The 17,401-nt window shown below is 40.5% G+C and overlaps 1 protein-coding gene and 1 pseudogene across 1 annotated transcript in view; both read left to right on the top strand.

The window, feature by feature from the left end:
* The window catches only part of SHISA9 (shisa family member 9), a 291,259-nt gene that overhangs the window by 241,373 nt on the left and 32,485 nt on the right, over positions 1–17,401 (top strand). The window lies entirely within an intron of this gene.
* Positions 10,196–11,661, top strand: LOC119053592 (EF-hand calcium-binding domain-containing protein 14-like; annotated as a pseudogene).

The following is a 17,401-nucleotide window of genomic DNA, read 5'->3' as shown; positions in this document are numbered from 1 at the left end:
GATGCACTGGAGGAGCCCTCCTGTCCCCAGCAACACAGACAACTTCCCACCTTCAAGCCTGTGTTCATGCCAGAGACCTGGGATCAGATTGTGGAATCAAGGAGCTAGCCTCCAGCCATGGGTCCATGAGGCCTTAGAGAGAAGCCATGTTTGAACTCAGCAGTATTGCCCATCTTCAGAAAGAAAACATTAGCTAGCTTGGTCCAATTTCAGCTTCAGTTCCTCAGAGGCCAGCTGTTTATCTTTGTTGCCCTATTCAGTAACAATATGAGTAATTCTAAAAAGTCCTGGTATTAAATATAAGGTAGCCTGAAAATTGAAGAAAACTTCATTCCTATCTGCTTTGTTGGCATTTAAGGCTTTGAGTGGCCAGGTATTTCCATGACAATAACAATTTCCTAATATCTAGTAAGTATTGACCATGTGCTAGGCATAAACATCTTTACAAGCTTTATCTTATTTTATCACCCCAATATCATTACAAAAGAAGTACTGTGATAATCACTATTTTATAGCTGAGGAAACAGAGACATTAAGAAATTCACACTGGTCAGAATGGCCATCATTAACAAATCAACAAACAATAAGTGGTGGCGAAGATGTGGAGAAAAGGGAACCCCCCAGTGCACTGTTGGTGGGAATGCAGACTGGTGCAGCCACTGTGGGAAACAGTATGGAATTTCCTCAAAAAACTGTAAATGGAACTGCCTTTTCACCCATTGATTCCACTGCTGGGATTATACCTTAAGAATCCTGAAACACCAATTCAAAAGAGCCTGTACGCCCCTATGTTCATATCAGAGTTATTTACAGTAACCAAATGTTGGAAACAGCCAGTGTCCATCAGTATATGAGTGGATCAAAAAACCGTGGTACATTTACACAATGAAATACTATGTAACAGAAAGAAAGAAGGAATCCCTACCTTTTGTGACACCATGGGTGGAACTGGAGAATATTATGCTAAGCGAAATAAACTAGGTGGTGAAAGACAAATACCACATGATCTCACCTATAAGAAGCACCTAATGAACAAAAACAAACAAGCACACTAGAACAAGAGGCATGGAAATATGAACAGTCTGACAGTGACCAGAGGGGAGAGAGGAGGGGGATAATGGTGGAAAGAAGGGGAAGGAACTAGTCAAAGAACATGAATGAATGACCCATGGACATGGACAACAGTGTGAGGACTGACTGTGGGAGGTGGGGTGGACTGGGCAGAGGAGGGCAAAGGGGGGAAAGTTGGGACAACTGTAGTAGAACAGCAATAAAATATTAAAAAAAAAAAGAAATTTACTCAATGTCATACAGCTATGAAAAGGCAGAGCCAGGACCCACACCCAAGCAAACCCATATTTCTCCTCCTTTGTTTCCTCAATGAATCGTTCAATAAGCATGCCGCCTGGCGTCAGCCCTGTGATAAGGAGGGTGTGGCTGGGGAAAGTGAAAGTTCTCTTCTTTCTATGAATGAATAATTTTGAGGTTCAACAATTCATGGCCCAAATGGAAAATTAAAGAATGAAACAGGCCAGTGGATGAAAATGGAGTCCTCTTACTGTAAAGAGGGCCAGTCATAGCCCAAACCTCCCTCTGCTACTTTTTCCTGGCAGAAGAATGTGGGTGTTAAAATATAGTGTTGAGAGCAGGATGTAATTGGTGGGACAAGATGAAATATTTGTTTAGATCTCTTTGGCTGAGGACATTGATGGCTTTGTTATGTGAGGGAGTTAGTGGACAGTTAGGAAACTTTCCTGAGCCTGTGAGGCAAATGGCCTCTGGCTAACATAGTTTGTTAACTTAGATTGCCCAGGAACCTTTGACTTACAGCTCCAAGGGGCTATTGGGTCTAGACATTTACAGTGACCCTTAAATGTTTGTTGACTGAATATAGACTCTTTTCTAAATACTTTTATACTTTTAACTCTTCGCTCCCAGAAAGAAATATAAGATATTTTCTGGGTGTTTCCTTCCTTTCTAACTTTTTTTTATAGGCATCTTACTTTATTTATTTATTTATTTTAGTTTCCATACTTTTTAAAAAATATTTTATTATTTATTTATCTTTAGAGGGGAAGGGGGGAAGGAGAGAGGGAGAGAAACATCAATGTATGGTTGCCTTTTGTGCGTCCCCTGCTGGGAACTGGCCTGCAGGGAACCGGCCTGCAACCCTGGTATGTGCCCTGACTGGGAATCGAACCGCGATCGTGTGGTTCGCAGGCCCGTGCTCAATCCACTGAGCTACACCAGCCAGGGCTGCCTTTCTAACTTTTAATATAAATTTACTACCCACAGCTCTGTTAAAAGATAATTGCCATGTTCAATTTTACATGATTCTACCCTTGTCCCAGGTCACAGAAATTTGAAGGAGAGTGTTCAGGGTAAGGAAGGAAGGCTTGGGATCTATTTACCTAGAGCTACTCCACTGCTGCACAAAACAAATAGCACAAAAATACCTTCACCCCTTCCCATTTCCCGGGGGCACTGCCTCTGGGATGTTTGAATCCAGTTTCTGTAGCTCTCCTCTCTGGTTCAGATTACATTTTGAATCCAATCCCATTTTTTACACCATGTTTCAGAGATTCCTTACAGTTTTGGGTCTGCCTGCAGTACTCATTGTTTCTAAGCAGGGTGATAGGTCTTCACCTATTTTAAAAACTTTTAACAATTTACTTTAAATTTATATTCAGTAAAATTCATTCTTTTTGGTGAACAGTTCTGTGAGATTGGACAAGTGCATGGAGTCATGTGACCACCACCGCAGTCAAGACACATAGTGGTTCCAACCCCCCAGCTCACCCCCAAATTTTCTACAAAATTTTCTACCCTCCTCATCCAAACACCTAGCAAGCACAGATCTGTTTTGTCTCTCTGTAGGTTTGCTTTTCCCAGAATGTCACAGGAATGGAATCATATAGTATCTAGCATTTTGCATCTGCCTCCTTTCACTTAGCATAATGAGTATATTAATAGCCCATTCCTTTTTTTTTCCTGAGTGGTACTCCATTGTGTGGATGTTCTGCAGGTTGTTTATCAGTTCAACAACTGAAGGACATTTAGTTTGCTCTCCATTTTTTATTATTATAAATAAATCCACTTTAAATATCATGCATGTTTTTGTAGGAGTGTAAATTTTAATTTCCCTTGGTTAAATATCTAGGAGTAGGATTGTTGGGCCTTATTGGAAGTATGTGTTTAACTTTCGAAAAAACTGCTAAGCTGGTTTTCCAAAAAGAATGTACCATTTGCATCCCAACCCACAGCGAATGAGAATTTTAGTTGCTCTACATCCTCACCAGGACTTAACATTTGTCAGTGTTTTTATTTTGGTTTTGTTATTCTTATAGATATATAATGATATTTCATTGTGGTTTCACTTTGCTTTTAAAAATATTTTGGTGATCATCTTGAGGAATTCTGTATAGGAAAGATTACTCTAAGGTGTGCCCTGTCTTGAGAGAGAGGTTGCCTCTGATCTTTGTACCTGTTTTAATATCACATGTGTTATAGAGAAGTTGTCTTCTTGTCTGCTACCCCCATTGGACTGTGAGCTTCTGAAAGGCAAGCGTAGGTTTTAGTCATCTCTTTTTCCCTGGTCTCCAGAAAGATACCTGGTGTATGATTGGCATGTGTTGATGATTTGGTAAGTGGGTTATTCAATGAATCAATTTGCTGAATCTGCAGTTAGAAAAGATTTGGTTTATTCCACAGTCTGAGAGTTTTTAGAGAAATAAATGGTTAAGTTGTTTTTACTGGGCTTATTTTTAACAGTGGTAAAGTTATGGGAAAAAGCAGTTAATATTATGACACTTATCCACTGCTAAGGTCAGTGTTTCCAGGATGTGTCTTGTTTTATCCTATCCTGTCTTAAATTCTGTCATAGATAATCAGACAGTATTATAGAGAAAAAAGCACTGGTGTTAGAAATTGTCTCTGCTGTTCGTGATCTTAAATAAGTAGTTCAAAGCCTCCCTTTGTCTCAGCTTCCTTCTCTACAAAATGAACACAATGATGCCTAATTTATGGAATGGGATTTGGTATAATGAAGGGCATGTGGGTAAAGCACTTGACATGTGTGGTTTTTCCTCAAATTTTGCTAAAGAATACATAACATAAAATTACTATCTAAATGTATAGTTCGGTAACATTAAGTTTTTTCACATTGTTATGCAACCAAATTTCCACAAAGCTTTCATCTTGCAAAACTGAAACTCCCTACCTATTAAACACTAACCCCCTCTATTTTCTCCCCCCAGGCCCTGGCAACTATCATTCTACTTTCTTTTTCTATGAATTTGACTACTCTATGTACCGCATATGAATAGAATCATCCAGTATGAGAGTTTTTGTAACTGGCTTATTTCACTTAGAATAATGTCTTTAAGTTTCATTTGAACATGTGTCAGAATTTCTTTCATTTTTGAAGCTGAATAACATTCTATTGTATGAATATACCACATTTTGTATATCTATTCATCCATCAGCATACACTGGGGTTGCTTCTACATCTGAGATATACATAAGTATGCAAATGTCTCTTCAAAATCCTGTTTTTAATTCCTTTGTTTGCATGTGTGTTGCATACAGTGATACTTAGTTTCCTATTTTTCCATTATACATGCAATAGAATAGAAGTGCCAGAGGTCTGTTAATTTGTCTAAAATCTCATAGCTGATACATTGTTGGAGTAGGAATTTGAACGCAAGGTCTATTCTATCTCAATAACCTCACTTTGTTCTCAGATAGTTCTTAAGAAGAAGGATTGGTATCTTGAGTGACAAAGGAAGCTATTTGTGGAACTTCAGAAGGTCTGGAAAAGGGGAAGAGAAATAGTAGTGTCCATTGCTATGAATCTCATAATCATTCACCTATACGCCTTGTGACAGGCCCTTAAAAGTAGAATTTCAAAGCTAAGTAAGGGAGATTTGCAGCCCAATTGAGTGGGTACTTTAATAGACAAAATGTAAAGGTGATAGGGCAATCAAAGAGTAGGGTGCCTCCATGCATTGGCTGTGTGAAGCTTCAACAAAAGCATGAGCTAAAGGCCTTTTTGTGTACAGTGAAAAATTCTTCAAACGACCCCGGTGTGGGACTGTCTGTAGGGTCCTCCAACTCCTGTGTAGAATCATCTTTACTAGAGACTTGGCATAGAGCATATTTCATCCTCCACTCATGAGGCATCTGTGCTGAGTTCTCACATGAAGGATACACACCTGGGCAGTGTAGCATCCTTAGAGCTAGGAGGAGCACAGTTTTCTCATTTGTTAGATTGCTTTGCTTTCTGTTGTTATTATTCACTGTCCCAGGCATCAAATTGTCCATAAACATTGCACATAGTTTCAAAAAAGAAAAAAATGAATTTCAGAGCTACTAAAATGGCTGTTTGTAAGCCAGTAATTCAAAGTATTTTGCTATGTGACTGCCTCTCACATCATAGGTGCCTGAAAAAGTGTTATTTTTCTTAATCCTTTCCTGCATTAGAATTCAGTTTCAGACAAGGGGTTAGGCTAGGCACTGAAATGGAGGAATGGCCCAGATAAACAAATTCCAACTTCAGAGGTGTGGGAAAACAGTCATCAAAAATAAATGAACGTATTCCTGTGGAGGAAGAAAGGAAGTTAAGGAGTGTTACAGGTTGCATTGTATCCCCCCAAATTGGTTTGTTAAAGTTCTAGCCCCCTGTACTTCAGAACACGACCTTATTTGGGAACAGGCAGTTGAAGATTTACGGGTACAGTAGCCCCACCTCCTCCATGTGTTTGCTTTCCATAGTCTCAGTTTTCCATGGCCAAATGTGGTCTGAAAATAATAAAAGGACAATTCCAGAAATAAACAATTCATGAGTTTTAAATTGTGGCTCTTCTGTGAGTGTGACCAACCTTGCACTGTCTTGCCCCAGATGTGAATCCTGTCTCCATGCTGCCTACACTGCTCCCCAGTGTTAGTCACTGAATAGCCATCTTGGTTATCAAATCTGTTATGGTATTGCAGTGCTGTGTTCAAGTCACCTTTATTTCACCCAATAATGACCTCGAAGTGCAAGAGTAGGGATGCTGGCAATTTGGATGCGTCAAAGGGAAGCCAGAAAGTGCTCCCTTTAGGTGAAAAAGTGAGTACAGTACAGTAACATACTTTGACAGAAACAGAGAGACCACATTTACATGACTTTTATCATAGAATATTATTACAATAATTCTATTTTATTAGTAGTTATTGTTATTAATCTCTCACTGTGCCTAATTTATATATTAAACCTTATTAAAGGTCTGCATGTGTAGAAAAACCATAGTATATATAGGGTTTGGTATTATCTGCAGTTTCAGGCACCCACTGGGGGGCTTAGAATGTATCTCTATAGTTAAGGGGAAACTATTATAATTAGTTAAGATGAAGTCATACAGGAGTAGGTTGGGCTCCTAATCCAATATAACTGGTGTCCTTACTAAAAAGGGGGATTTAGACAGACTTGCACACTGGAAGAGCACAATGTGAAGATAAAGGCAGAGATTGGGGTGATGTATCTACAAGCCAAGGAACACCAAAGATTGCCAGCAAACCACCAGAAGTTAGGCAAGAAGCAAGGAACAGATTCTCTTTCATTATTCACATAAGGAGCCAACTCTACTGACACCTTGGTCTTGGTCTTCCAGCCTCCAGAACTGTGAGAAGATAAATGTCTGTTGCTAAAGCCCCCCAGTCTGTGCTATTGTTATGGCAGCCCTGGCAAGATAATGCAGAGAACTACAGGAGTATTTAGGGTAGGATGGGGTTAGGAGGTCCTTGGAGAGCATGATGTTAGGCTGACACTGGCAATGTGATTCAGAGTTAGCTTGGGAAAATGTAGGGAAAAAAAGGAGAGCATTTGGCAAAAAAAAAATAGTATGTTTACACAGGCTAATTGTTACTTCGCAATTTATTCTGACACACTTGGGTATCTTGTTTTTAATCGCATAACACATTAGGGCTTGAAGCAATGAAGTCCAAGAAGACTGGCTTCTGCTCATCATATAGCTGATAAAACAAACTATGATGGAAGAGAAAAAGAAAACTGTGAAATAAACGGAATTAGGGGGAAGAGGACACAGGGAAGAGACTAAAACAGCATATTAATCTGGAGCTATTGAGTGAAGGGGCAACCATTGCTGTTACATGATTTGATAAAGTTGACTTCCTATACAATGGTTACTGTGAGCTTAAAACAACCTTTTGTATTTATAATGGAGATGCCTGAGCCATCAATGGTGAGGTTACCCACATGTGACACGTCCTGCTCCAGAACTGAGCCCCCCAAAATTGTAGTTTCTCGAACATGCACATGATGCTACTCTAAATTAAAATGGTCCTCCTCTTCTTGTTACTGCCTTTGGTAGTCTTTTTTCAAAATGTGGATAAGAACATCTTCTAAAACTGGGTTTGGTACCCTCTCCATTGTGCTTTCACAGACTGCTGTGTTTTGCTGTATTGTAACACTAACCAAGCTGATTTTAACATCCTCCATGTCACCTGCCTCATTTCTGGTTTGCCTCATCCCCTAGGTTATCATTTCCTTGCAGCACAACCTGAGACTTGAAATGTGTTTCTGTCCCCTAGAGCCTGCATAAAAACTGACCAAAAGTGAACATCAAATAAGTATTTGTTTAACAACCCCAGTTTTAAAATAGTCCCATCTTAGGTGGTGAAAATTAAAAAAAAATTTGCATGCTTAGATGTATAAACCCTTGGGTAATACAAATGCTTCATTTGTCAAAGGTTTTACTATAATATATGTACATTTTTTCCTCCATTGCAAATCCCTCCTGGTCCCTCTGCCACCAAGATTCAATAAGATGGATTTAATTCTTTTTCTACATAAACCTTTTCTGGTGAGAGCCCAGCCTGTTATGTTCTCCTTTGACAAATTCAGGATAATTTTGAGGTAGATTTGACTTTTTTTTTTTTGGCTTGCTTGTGGCCAGAGAAAAATCCCCATGGTGTTTCAAGCTATAATTTTCAGGTTTTCTCTTTAAAGAGATGCTGGGCATAAAAGGTTGGAAAGGATAGAAAGGAAAACAGAGCTAAAAACCAGAGCTCTGTTATGATTTCTGAGCATCTATTCTCTTACTACTGCAGTTGGTCCTGAAAGAACATCTCCTGCCTATTCCCTCTCATTTGTCTCTGAGACAACTGGATAATCTGGAATATGTCCAGGAACTCTGAGTCCAGAGGGGGCCTGATGGAAACCCAATGCCCTCTTCTTCTCATGGTCACCCCATCAGGTTGTCTTGGTTTCCCAGACAGAAAATATGCAGGATGAGTCTGGACCATCTTGCAGGACATTAAAAACAAGGAAGTTCTCAAAAAAAAGGTATATGTATGTCAAGGAGACATAAGAGCCAACTGAAAGAACTTATAGTTGCCAAACGTGAAACAATTTAAGCAACAGCACAAAATAATTAGTATTGGATTATAACCCAAAGTATAAAATACATTATTCATAGTGATATGCCCATAGTGATATGAATGATTGAATAAATAATTAAATGGGGATGAAGAAATAAATCACCCATGAGGAATTTTAAATAATTTATGTAGATATTCTATACTCAAGGAGGTGGAGCATAACTCCCCATTTCTTAGGTGTGGGTTGTATATAGTTACCTTTTTGGAAGGAGTATGGTGTGAAAATAGACTAACTTTAGTGGAGAGACTTGATAAACACTCCCTCAGGCAGGTGATTCAGGTTGACATCAATAGTGGTAAGTCGTCACAGTACATATCCTTGACATGTTAAGACAAGAATGTTACTTTCTCTTTATGGTTTTCTTCCCTCAAACCTATAATCTGAGTTTAGTCATGAGAAAGGCATAAGGCAAATTTCAGTTGAGGGCCATGCCTCAAAATACCTGGCCAGTACTGCTCAAAACCATTAAAGTTATCAAAAAACAAGGACAGCCTGAGGAACTCATAGCCCAGAGGAACCTAAGGAAACATGATGATTGAATTTAATGTGGTACCAGGGTGAGATTTGGGGACAAAAAAAAGGACAGTAGGTAAAAACTAAGGTAACCTGAATGAACTGGAGCCTTAGTGATCAATATTTGTTCATTAATTATGCCAAATGTATTTTACCAATAGAAGATGTTAATACAATAACAGGGAACTTTGAGGTATGTGGGAGCTCTCTATGCTATCTTTGCTGTATTTCCATAAATCTAAAACTGTTCTACAATAAGCAGTTTATTTTAAAAGAAGATATTGTTCAGTGATGGCTAGGGGCTGGAGCCCGCTACTGCTTCTGCTGCCACCAGTGTGTGGGGAGCAGGCACAGCTGGGTGAGAGGGCAGAGTCTTGGCCCTCGTGGAGGAGGGCCATGTGAGTTGCCTAGAGTCCCCCATGCCTAAAAACCTCAAACTCTGGGAAGGAGCTCTTTGGGTGGGCTGAGCTGCTGTTACTCCACTCTGCACGGTGCCCCCCAGGTTCAGACAGCCGGGCTGGGGTCTCCCCAGGCACCGGAGGAGCTCCTCTCAGGCCAAGCACTCTGAACTGAGCTGGGATCTGGGTCCTTCTTGGTCTTGGGCTTCCTTCAAACTCAGGATAAAGGCCAGAGGATAGGGAGTACCCTTGACCCAGGCATTTTCTTGGTGCCCAGGCTGTGTATGGGTTGTAGCAACCGGGAGACCCCTTCCAGTACCACTTCTTCAGCTAAGGAGGGACTGGCATGTTCCTGGTGTTTCATTCTCCTTCCATTCAAGAACAAATTTCTTTTCCCTCTCCATTGGAAATCCCATCCCAGAAGTCCAAAACAGCCACCAGTGTGTCCTTCCCTAGCTCCTGGAGTACCTTAGAAGTATTATCTGCTTATCAGGGCTGACAATCATTCTTGACTTGACTCTTACCCCCTTTGGGAGACAAAAGTTGTCCCCTTAACACCCACTTAACTGACACTTCATGCCCAGAACCTCATTCATTTGGATCACCAGCTCCCTGGCCATATCTATGTGACTTCTCCCCAACCTTCTGAGTTCCAGTTGCCTCTGGGCTCCAGTCTCCAGCTTCCAGCAGATCTGGTCAGTCCCATTGTGGGTGGGAGTGACCAGGGAGCTCTGGCCCAGGAGCTGCCACTCTGGAAGGCCACTCCAAGGTAGCAAGAGAATTGGGCATTCAGTATGAACTTGATAGCTAAGGAGTGGGTGCTCTACTCGCCCCACCCAAGAAGATGAAAAAGTGCAAAGAGCTCAATGCCTTGACTGGCTCATCAGGAGACAGCTGGAGAAAGAAGCCCCATCAAGGTTCAGGCCACCACTGCTTGCTTTGCACTGAGCCTCCTGACTCAGACTCCAAATTCAGCTTCAAGGAGGAAGAGAAGTTCGGTGTAGTTGGAATTCTTGTCAAGGGAGACTATTTATGGTGCTGCAAGATCTCTTATCCCCTCTGTGCTTTTGTTATCCTCACTGCCTGTGTCCTGGCTTGCACTGGCTTGGTATGGGTGCAAGTTGCTCTGAAGGAGGATCTGGATGCCCTCAAGGAAAAATTTATAATATGGAATCTAATCAGAAAAGTTCATTTTCAGAAATTCTCAAACTTGATGAAGAGAACTACTCAGCAAACAAAAACACCTTGAGAAGATTGAATCTGGAGAGCTAGGCTTGAACAAAGTCTGGATAAACATCACAGAAATGAATTAAGCACATTTATTTGTTGAATTCTGCAGCAAGAGACCTCAAAGCCAATGTGAAGTCAGTGGAAGACTTAATTAGCCTGTCTGCCACTGTAGAGAGACTTCAGAAGAGCATAGCTTCCATTGGCAATACTTTAAACAGTGTCCATCTTGCTGCGAAGGCAATACGGTAAACTATGGGACAAACACAAGAAAGTCATGGAATTACTACAGGGTGATATGAATCAGCACTCTCTGAAGGAGACCAGAGGAAGCAACCAGATTATTCCATCACCTTTAGCTCCAGCAGAATTTAACACCAAAATCTACAGTTCAAATCTGAAGCAGGATATCCTGAACCTTTACAACTCTTAAGAGGAAGTAAACAGTGCCCTAGGGGCATACCAGAGACAGAATGATCTTAAACTTATATGGATAAATGAGACAGTCAGTAATCTTACTTATGTGGTAGGAAGAGATCTGGTTGCTATGAGCAAGGTAGTAAGCAAGCAAATGGTCCAGCATGATAGATGATAGAGCTGCCAGTCTGAAAAGAGAGTTTTTGCATCAGAAGAGCAGATCAGATATAGTTAAAACCTAAAACATAAAGAAAGAAGATAGTTCAGATGCTAAGGTATCCAAGCTAAGAGAGAAGCTGCAAGCTCATCAGTGCTCTCACCAACAAACCTGAGAGCAACAGGCTTCCTGAGACCACTCACGAGGAGCAAGTACAGAGTTTCACATCAAAGCCATCAGCACTGCCAAAATTTCATCAGTCTCTTGGAGACTACATTGAGAAAGCTGCCCAGCTAAGACCTATCTCCCTACTAGCAATTTCTATCATCCTAGATCTTCAGGATTCATTCCATAAGACTGGCCAGAACATGGATGGGAAGTTGAACTACCAGGAAATTTGGAACTCCTTGGATTCTGAGATGCCAACACCAGAGAGTTTGGGAGAATTTGATGCTGATAGAAATGGATGATACTCATTCCTGGAGCTAAGAGTAGCTTTGGGTGTCTAGGCTCATTGGGCATACTTAGACACAAATATATACCCCAAGCTACCTAATATCCACTCACCCTTCTATTAAAAGGTTGTTTTCTAACAAAAACAACCCTTCTATTTACTTGTCAGTCCCTGAAACTACTGTAACAGACACATTGCCAGCTTTTCAATTGTTTGGAAAAGCTATATTAAAGTTATGTTTTTCTAAAAAAGAAGACAATTTTACTTATGATATTCATGTGTCCTGTGTCCTGGCTTGCGCAGGCTTGGTATGGGTGCAAGTTGCTCTGAAGGAGGATCTGGATGCCCTCAAGGAAAAGTTTAGAATATGGAATCTAATCAGAAAAGGTATCAGAAGCAGGATATCCTGAACCTTTACAACTCTTAAGAGGAAGTAAACCGTGCCATAGGGCACTGTCCATGGTATATGGCTTATACCATCTACGATTTTCTGAAATGAGCAAGATCTTAATTTTTAAATTGCCAGAATAAAAGTCAAGCCCTCTTTCTTTCTTTTGCCTTTTTCTGAGGGAAAGAGACCTTATCTTTTAGAACTGGAAAATGTGTATACAGGGAGAAAAAGCCCCCTTTTACTGTTCACATAAATTTACCTTAAATTAGCTATACTTTATACAGACTCAGAAAATGTCTTTTCTTTAAAAAATATACTTTTTCTGTTTACAAATCTTTAGAATGAAAGAATTCGGCATATTTTGTAGTTTGTAGGAAGTAGGAGGAATGGTTTGAAACAGGATGTGAACAAATGACTTACTAAAAATCGCTAATCTGAACTGGTAGTGTCTGAAACCAGGTCCATGTCTCTCCTGTAGGTGCTGCCGTGGGTTTGGTCTGGTGGCTGGAGGAATGTATTTAGGAAGTGGGCCCTGTTGGGACAGTGTAGCCTCCAGGCTCAGGAAAATAAGAGCTGGCTTCTTGTTTCTGTGCCCCTGGCTAGCCCAACCTGTGAACCAGAGAAGTCTGTTTTTTTTTCTCTTTTAAAGAATTCATTTATTTATTTTTAAAGAGTAGGGAAAGGAGGAGAAAGAGGGGAAGAGAAACATCAATTGGTTGTCTCTTCCACACCCCCAACTGGGAACCTGTCCTGCAACCCAGGCAAGTGCTCTGACTGGGAATGGAACCAGAAACTTTTCTGTTTGTGGGACAGTGCCCAGCACACTGAGCCACAATAGTCAGGAGAAAATTCTTGTTGGAGGATTTTCTCATTTCCAATCCTGTTTCAGTGTTTATGAGCATAAAAAATTATCCAACGTGGAGCTATACTTTCCTTCCTCAGTGAGCTACATTATCCCCTCCTACCCCAAACACACACTCAAGTCTGTCTTAAAGCTGCAGCTGACTTTCACCACTGGTACCATCACCATTCTTAACAGCAAAGCTAACTAACCTCCCTTGGCCACTGTTTCTCAGCCTGGCTGCTCAGAATGTTAGAAGAGAGCTATGCTTCTAATTTTGACCCAGGAACTCTGAGATTTTACATGGGGGTTAACCAAGAACCTAATATGTTCTTCTGGGGGCTAAGGCCAAAAAGGTTGTGAACATATTAGGTTTCTTTATAATTATTAGGTCAGAAGTAGCTAGAAGCTTTATGTCCAGAAGATACCAAACAATAGCAAAGTTTTTGCAAAACTTAACTGTGCTGTAGGCCAAGTCAGGGAGAAACTAGAGAGGGTACCCTGGCACGAACTTCTTTAGTGGAGTTCATTTCCATTTTAACTTTGTCCAAGTAACCATGGATGCAGCTGGACACCCTTAGCTATTTAACGGTTGGTTTTCTTTCATTATATGTTATCCAGCTTGGTGTTGGCTAACCTAGATTTTTTTCTGGAAATATTAAAATTTAGTTAAAGCAAGATGAAGTATTTTCCCATAAAAGTGTCTGCATACCTCATTATGGCTTATGGCTCTCTCTCTGAATTTTTTCCTTGCACATCTTAGCTATTTCACTTTCTTGGAAAGGTTAAAATACAGTATAAAATTATCCTGGCACTTTAGGAAACTTGAAGATTACTCTTCTGGCTGCCTTCCGTGCCCCTTCCCCTTTTAATATATTTATCCTGACTGATTTTATAACAGCCAAACAACATTCTAGAAAAAATTGAACTATACCTCTATATTTGTATATACTGTGGCATAAATAGTATGTCTATACCTGGAAGGCATTTTTTTTGTGAACTGATTTATATGAAATATGCTTGAGGGTAATGTAGCTTGTCCTTTTTAGTTTCAGATTCTTATTCATAGGCAGAAGCTTTGAGGACACGTTAACTCTTTGTTGCATGTACTCTTCCTTCCTATTAGATGGCTATCCATGGAAGACTCAGTTTTTTTAGTTTATCACCTGTTCTTAGCTCAAGCTTCTCTGGCTAGCATCGTCCCTGAACCAGACATAGTGTAACTGGAAAAGACACCGGCATTCAGGCTGCCCGTCACTACCAAACCCAATAAGCAATGATAGAGATTGAATCTTATATGGGCACTTTATTCAGATGGCGGGGGATCTAAGAAGATGGTGGGTTCATACCCTAACAGACCATCTCCTCTTTTCTTTCCAGGCCAGGCCTTTTATAAGGTGGGGGAGGGGAATAAACAAGGTGTGATGAGGCTTTGAAATTCAGGGAGGATTAGATGAGTGAAGCTGCAGCATTCCTGTTTGGGGCAGTTAGCTGTGCCCAGGGGAGAGTGGTTGTCTGCTCTCCCTGGAACACAAGGGCCCGGATGCCTCCAGTTGTCCCCAGGCAGTCATCTCTAGCAGTGCCCCAGGAGGCGGGCTGTTTCCTAGGAGCCAGGATAGGCCTTATCTGTAGTTTCTGAAACAAAAGCTTTAACATACACATTACTTTAAGCATACACATTACTTGCTAGACTTATAACTTTTTACCTTAAGCTAAAATTTTCCAAGTCTTAAGTCTCCAGTCAATAGTACCATCCACTCCCCCTACCAAATTTGGCAGAGGTGCTCCTGCTACACTCTCAGATTATGAATACCCTTGACACACTGCCTGGGGAAGTGCCTTATTTCCCAGGCAGAACTAGGGCATCTTGAACTCCTTTGTTCTAAGTTGAACAGATTCATTGGTTTAAGAAGAACCTCAGAAGCCTATTATTCAGTGTTAATTTGAGATTTTTATTTGTAAATTGCCTTAACTTCTCCAACTTGTGACTTGTATTCAGCTGTAATTAAGCCTCACCTGCCACATCTCAGCTCTTAGAGGAAGGTAGTGATGGGTTTGCTTTTAGTTTCAAATACTTTGACTCTTTCACTCTGGCATCTTCCTAAGTTACTGCTTTCCTAAGTTACCCAAAGTACTGCTTCTTGGTCCTTTCTTTTTCCTTGTACTGTCTAGTAAAATGTTTACCTAAAGGGTCTCCCCATAAATCAGAAAGGCTAAAAGGTTTTGTAGGAAGAAAAGAACCAAAAGAAGAGAGAGCCCAGCTTAGGGGTGACAATAGTGTCTCAAGGGCAGAGAGGGGTCTGGCATTAGCAAGGCATCTGAAACAGCAAAGCTGAAGAACAGGCACTCTTCACCCACTGGCTCCTTACCCTCCCATGGTGTTGCCTCACTTTACATTGCTGGACGGAACTCTCTCAGCACCCCTGCTGGTCTTGGGAGTCAGAGTTGCAGATTTTGACCTGGATGGGCTGTATTCGGAATGGTCTGCTGTTGAGTTGTCTTTAGTGACAGTTTTCATTTGCTACACACCTCATTGACTTGCTTATCCACACCAGCTAGAGGCGGTCCTTTCTTTCATATCCAAACCAGAACACATTTGGGTATTCCTGAGACTTTATGGAGCATGTATTGTTTGTTATATGAATCTAACCTACCTTGTCATTTTCTCCCATTAAGAAATGTCAATCTACTTTGCTCTAGTGGAGTTATTTCAGTCAAGTATAAACAGTTTTGGTTCTGTTTGGGGAGTAAATTTAAGGTTCATGACTTGATTTGACCTTTGCTTATTTCATATCGGTAACACAACCATTTTAATTTATAAAATAAATTAAACATGTCCTTTTCCATAAAAAATATTGTCTCTATATTACTATCTCATAGGGTTGATATGGAGAGATAATGCATAAGAAGTCCTTTTATAAAATTATTTATTTATTTTTAATTAAAAAATAATTTTAGTTGACATACAATATTATATTAGTTTCAGGCATACAACACAGTGATGAGACATTTATATAACTTATGAAGTGATCACCCCAATAAATCTAGTACCCACTTGATACCATATGTAGTTATTACAATATTATTGATTATATTCTCTATGCTGTACTTTATATCCCCATGACTATTTTTATGTCTGGCAATCTGTAAATCTTAATCCCTTCTCCCTTTCACCTATTCTCCCACCCCAACCACCAAATCTGGCAACCATCAAATTATATGGAGTTTCCTCAAAAAATTAAAAATAAAACTACTATAAAACCCAGCAATTTCACTTCTGGGTATTTACCCAAAGAAATACAAAACACTAACTTGAGAAGACACATGCACCTCTCTGTTCTTTGCAGCATTTACAATAGCCAAGATATGGAAGCAACTCAAGTGCCCATCAATAGACAGTAGATAAAGAAGATGTGGTATCAATACATATGTATGTTAACCGTGACAGAAAAAAGACACCTACTAAGAAGGGCTCCTGGTGGCTAACTGGACTCAGTTTTTTAAAGACAAAGCCTAGCAGCCATTTCTGCACAGAGGCTTCTCATGCAAGTTGCACTTCACAGAGAAGCCACACTGAACTACCTGCCTGAGCAGGGAACTGCCTGCCTCTGCACTGAACTGCCTGCCTGCACTGTCTTTCTCCCATCTGCACCAGCCCTTTTAAAGGAGGTCCTGGAATCCTATTTCAACAATAGGACTGAGGCACTCCCCATTCAATCAGAGCAGTGCAGCTCAGAACAATTAGAGTGGCTTTATCTGACCAATCGAGACAGTGACTTCTGGACCAATGAAACTGTGAGGATTTGGAGTCCTTATTTGCATGAGGGTGAGCCAATCAGGGACCAGGGGCAGGGACTTCTGTCCATATAAGCTGCTTTTCCTCTGGCTATGGCAGCACACTTTCCCTTTCTAATAAATACCCTGCCTCCCTGACTGAGCTGAAACACAGGAGATGTCTTACCAGAGCAAAGCAGAGCAGCATGGAGAAGAACAGAACTATTTAGATGTAGTGGGGTCTGGACCCAAGGCCACCAAACAGCTATGCTGTTTTCACAGCCATGCGTGTCACAACTGAGCTGCTTTGCAATGAATAAAGTTTTCTTCTTTACAGCACCCCAAATGGGGCGTTCCTGTTGGTATTGAATTGGCACCAATAGCCATTAGTTGACATATGTGATGGAATATTACTCTGCAATAAAAATGAGTGAAATCTTACCATTTGCAACAACATGGATGGACCTAGAGGACATCATGTCAAGTGAAATAAGCCACACAGGAAAGGACAAATACTGCATGATTTTATTTATATGTGGAATCTAAAACAAAATAAGTGAATAAATGCAACATACAGATACAAAGAAATTCTCTATCAAGTGATTGACACATAATATATGCTCCACAAAATAATAGTATCTCACTATCTAATTCCTTTCTGTGTTATTCTTCCTTGTGATATGTCTTGAAAGACTTACTCTTGTTGCCTTTCTTCCAAGATGAGCCAAATTGGTCAAGTTTTGGATAGTCGTTCTTTGTCTCCTCTGCACTGAAAACCTTGGGGCACTA

This window comes from Artibeus jamaicensis, unplaced genomic scaffold (genome assembly GCF_021234435.1).
Source record: "Artibeus jamaicensis isolate MK-2021 breed Jamaican fruit bat unplaced genomic scaffold, CSHL_Jam_final contig_729, whole genome shotgun sequence".
Classification (NCBI taxonomy): Eukaryota; Metazoa; Chordata; class Mammalia; order Chiroptera; family Phyllostomidae; genus Artibeus; species Artibeus jamaicensis.
The sequence above is the reverse complement of the archived record's forward strand: the minus strand, read 5'-3'. Positions and strand labels throughout refer to the sequence as shown.